The sequence below is a fragment of the Cupressus sempervirens genome, chromosome 4 (genome assembly GCF_028749045.1).
Source record: "Cupressus sempervirens isolate cs-2001-9-10 chromosome 4, ASM2874904v1, whole genome shotgun sequence".
Lineage (NCBI taxonomy): Eukaryota > Viridiplantae > Streptophyta > Pinopsida > Cupressales > Cupressaceae > Cupressus > Cupressus sempervirens.
Genome location: NC_143121.1, coordinates 416,357,264 through 416,362,349, shown reverse-complemented (window position 1 = coordinate 416,362,349; position 5,086 = coordinate 416,357,264).

Below are 5,086 nucleotides of genomic sequence, written 5' to 3'. Positions count from 1 at the left end.
GACATCTCTACGTTAGATTATCAGGGATGCGGAGATCAAGCTAAGCTTTAACCAAAAGCACGAGTACCATTTGAGATTCTCCAAGATCGTGGGTAATGAATATTCCTGAGGAACTAAAAAATTACTGCTTGCAACATAGAAGTGAACAAAGGCAAAAATAAACATAAACACCAACATCCATAGTTAGCAGATAGCCATGACATCAGACAAGGGAAGGACAAATGAATGAAAAGAACATTCAAATTCATGATAGTCAGTGACAAGGAAAGGATGCCCATAGATAAGCAAGATAAACCCATAAGATAGAGACAAAAATAACTTCAACAAAGGGATTGATAGTGAGCCATCGATAAGAGGAACATAATATATGAAATTCTAAAGCAGAGATCAGTGAACATTGAAATAAAGATATAATTGAATGCCTATATATTGAGGAAGGAATTAATCATCGAACATATTACATTCACCACAATGAACAAATAGTGAAAACCAACACAAACATATCCATATTATACATCAACAATATAAGAAAGAAGTCCTACATAGACAAGAAGAGGAAGCTAGCATGGACAACCATATTATAAGGCTTACAAGGAAGAGGAATGTGGTAGAAACACTCCTTAAGGTCAGAAAATTGATTCTTATCAGAGACGAGACAAGAGAAATGTACAAATTGATAATAGAGAGGATAAATAAAGGAATCTAAAACTGGCAATGAACATTCCATGAATATTTGTTGGAGATGTATCTTATAGGACAAGAGATACTCAATCCCTAAACATTAGTCTATATATATCAAGAGTTGCTTAACTAGTGAATCAACAATATCATTGTTGGAGATTAATAATCAATTATAATAGAAATCGATCAAGATAGGAGAAAATGAACAATTCTGAACATAATCAATAACCAATCATATGCAACATGCTAGATAAAGATTTATCTCAGTGAACAAGAGGCCTTGATGGAATATTAGGAATCTGCATTTAACGAGAAAGGAACAAACACTTAGCAACTACAAAGTAGGAGGCATTAGCATTCAATAGTAAATGAAAAATTTGTAATCATAGATAGAGGGAAGAGATAAATATGATTACAACATCATAAAGAGAATAGAGAATGTAGAATCCAATAACATCTCTAGCAGATACATAAACTTAGAGTAGTAAACAAAGAGTATTGGATGATACTTCAAACTAGGGACCAGAGTATATTGGAGGGACACAACGCATGTCATACCTGAGTACATCTAATTGGTATATACTTCATAGAGGATGCAAATCAATTCTATATGTAAAGAATTTTAGAGTTGTCATAAAGACCAAGTAGGTTCTTGGTAGAAGTCATTCATTATGAATGCCAAGTTACTCTTAAGGAGAACTCAAAGACTAAGACATTCATTTAGAATGTCAAGATCTCTCTACAAGAGATCTCAAAGACTAGAGGGCATTCATTTAGAATGTCGAGTTTCTCTATAGGAGAACTCAAGGTCTAGAGGGCATTCTAAGTTGAATGTCAAATTTCCAAATTGGGATCCAAAGAGGGATCTGTAGAGGATCTATTAGAGGCAATATACATTATAGTGGTCAAACATATGCATATGTCAGAGATAGAGACTTGGTAGAGGTGGGATCTCTACCAAGTAGTGTTATCAGGGATCCCAAAGAGGCCTAAGGGAGAAGCTCTTTATATGAAAATTACCTAATCAAGATACAATTCTCACTAGGGGGTTAGGTGACTAGAGAAAATGATTCCTCCCAAAGGATTAGGAGGGGTAGTCTAGATAGAATTTTAGATTAATATTTAATAATTCAATGTTTCTGATATGTTTTACATGAAAATTTTGATATTTCACCAACAATATGTTGAAGGGTATAGCATTAAATCCTAACTCAAAAGAAGGGACAATACATTGTTAGACAATTGTTTGAAAGTAAAGTTTGATAAGGAGTGCATTTATCTAATTATGTCAAAGCTTCAAGGAAACTTTCAAATTTTCTCATCTACTTTCCATTCCACTATGGATGATTTGGGTCCTAGATTTACCATGCCCACATTTGAGGTATTCTATGATTGCTTGACTAGAGAGAAGGCCAAGCTTATATAGTTGGACTCTCAAATAGGATCAAAGAACCAAGCATTGGTTGCTCTCACATCTATAGGGAAGCCAAAGTAGAAACCAAAGCCCATAATAGATTCAATTGGTAGTGAGGGATCTTCCAAGCCATCTCCTAGATCAAATACATGAAAATCCACTCTAAAGGGTAAAACTTCTAAGTCTAGTGAGTCTTCCTCCAAGACTAAGAAGTTTATAGGTGATCCTTGTAGTTTTTGTGGCAAGGAAGGACATCCACTTTCTAGGTTTTGAAAACATTTTGAGGCTTTAAAGGAGGCCATGCAACAACATAGTATTGCTTCTCCAGAGCCACCTCCTCCTCCTTTAGAGAAAGGACACGCTCTTTGTGCATGAGCTTCATCTTCCCCTGTTGCTTGGATCATTGATTCAGGTTCTTTGCATCATATGACACATTCACCTGATTTTTTAACCTCACTTACTTAGAGTATTACTTCACATATTATAGTTGGTGACTTTGCATAGATTTCAATTCCAGGTTCTAGCACTATTTCTTTAGAGGGTGGTTCTCTACATGATGTTCAACCATTTCTATAAACCTCTTATTTGTCTATCAAATTTGTCATTCTGGCTCTGGTAAGATAGTTGATTTCTCACCACATGATGTGGTTATTCAAGACCTCCATGATCCTAATTTGGTTGTTGCTATTGGTAGTGTTGATTTATAGTCTCATTTATATTGGTTTGATGGTTTTGAGAGTTCCTATTCTACAGGTGTTTCTCTTGTTGTTTATGCATACACAACGAGAAAATTTTGGCATGCATCTTTTGGCCAACTATAGATATCTACAACATATGAGTACATAGAAGCTAATGACTAGGCTACCTCAGATCTCTTGTAGTGATAGTGTTTGTCGAGGTTGTGCACTTAGCAAACATCATATAGATCATTTCTATAAATCTATTATTTGTTTACCAGATTGTGTCATTCTAGCTTTGGGAAGATAGTTGATTTCTCACAATATGATGTGGTTATTCAAGACCTCCATGATCCTAATTTGGTTGTTGCTATTGGTAGTGCTGATTTATAGTCTCATTTATATTGGTTTGATGGCTTTGAGAGTTCCTATTCTATAGGTGTTTCTCTTGTTGCTTATGCATACATAGTGAGAAAATTTTGGCATGCATCTTTTGGCCAACTATAGATATCTACAACATATGAGTACATAGAAGCTAGTGACAGAGCTACCTTAGATCTCTTGTAGTCATAGTGTTTGTCGAGGTTGTGCACTTAACAAACATCATAGAGATCATTTCTATAAACCTCTTATCTGTTTACCAGATTTGTCATTCTAGCTTTGGTAAGATAGTTGATTTCTCACCACATGATGTGGTTATTCAAGACCTCCATGATCCTAATTTGGTTTTTTCTATTGGGAGTGTTGATTTATAGTCTCATTTATATTGGTTTGATGGCTTTGAGAGTTCCTATTCTATAGGTGTTTCTCTTGTTTCTTATGTATACACAGTGAGAAAATTTTGGCATGTGCCTTTTGGTCATATCAACTATAGATATCTACAACATATGAGTACATAGAAGCTAGTGACCAGGCTACCTTAGATCTCTTGTAGTGATAGTGTTTGTCAAGGTTGTGCACATGGAAAAAATCATAGATATCATATTCCAACAGATAGATCCACACATGTTAAGGCATTTTGGATTTGATATCGAGTGATCTTATGCCATTTCCAACTCCATCTTTTTTAGGTACTTGATATGTCTTTACCTTCATAGATGACTTCTCTAGATGCACATGGGTGTACTTCTTGAAGTACAATTCTAATGTATTTGATTCATTTCGAATCTTCGAGACATATGTGGAGAAACTGAGTGGTCTTTTTGTCATGTGTATACATGGTGACAATGGTAGGGTCTATGTGAATCAATCTTTCACATATTTTTGCACTGAGCATGGTTTATAACATTAGTTCATAGGTCTTCATACCGCTTAGTAGTGTTGAGACAAAGAACAAGATATTATGAGAGATGACCAATTATATGACATAGTCTTAAGCTATGAGTTCTTCATTTTGGGTTGAGGCTCGATTATGCCAACTATATTCAGAATTAGATGCCCCACAAGGCATTGCAACATTTGACTCCCGAGGAGGCTTGGACTTATATCAAGCTCGATTTTTCTACATATCATATTTTTTTGTAGTGAGACTTGCACATTTATTCTAGATGCTTACAGGAAGGCCATGGAGAGAAAGAGTTGATGACTCATATTTCTTGACTATTGTGAGTATGTAAAGGTGTATAGGTTATTTGATCCTAATTCCAAACCGGTCTTGTTTCAATGAGATGTCTAGTTTGATGAGCATTATCCTTAGATGGAGCCTCCATCACCAGCTTCTCCCTCACTACCTATTACTTCCTCTTCTCCTCTACAAGATTATGTAACCTCTAAGGAAGACCTTGATGATGATCCACCTTCTCCACCTCCACTAGATGTTCAACAAGTTCTCAAGTGAGCTTGTGATATTGTTGATGTAGCTAGACCTATGGTAGGAGATCCTTTAGATTGTCATTTTACTTGTGCCAAGACATCCAGTACTGGACTACTGAGTCATACCATATCAAATGATCCATAGAGTTTTCACAAGCGCTCAGATTGGGATAGGGCTATGGATGAGGAGTACTCTTCTTTGATGAAAAACTACTCTTGGGATCTTTGTCATCTTCTAAAAGGAAGAAATTTGGTTCAGTACCAGTGGGCGTACCATACCAAGTATGTTGCAAATGGTTCTATCGATAGGTATAAGGCATGTCTTATTGTGAAGGGATTTTCACAGGTGAAGGGTATTGATTACTCCGAGACCTTTTCTCCTATTGTCAAGATAAATTCTATTCACCTTGTACTCTCTCTTGCAGCTTCTTAGGAATGGACACTATTTTAGAGATATGAAGAGTGCCTTTTTGTGTGAAGACCTATATGAGGAGATCTATAT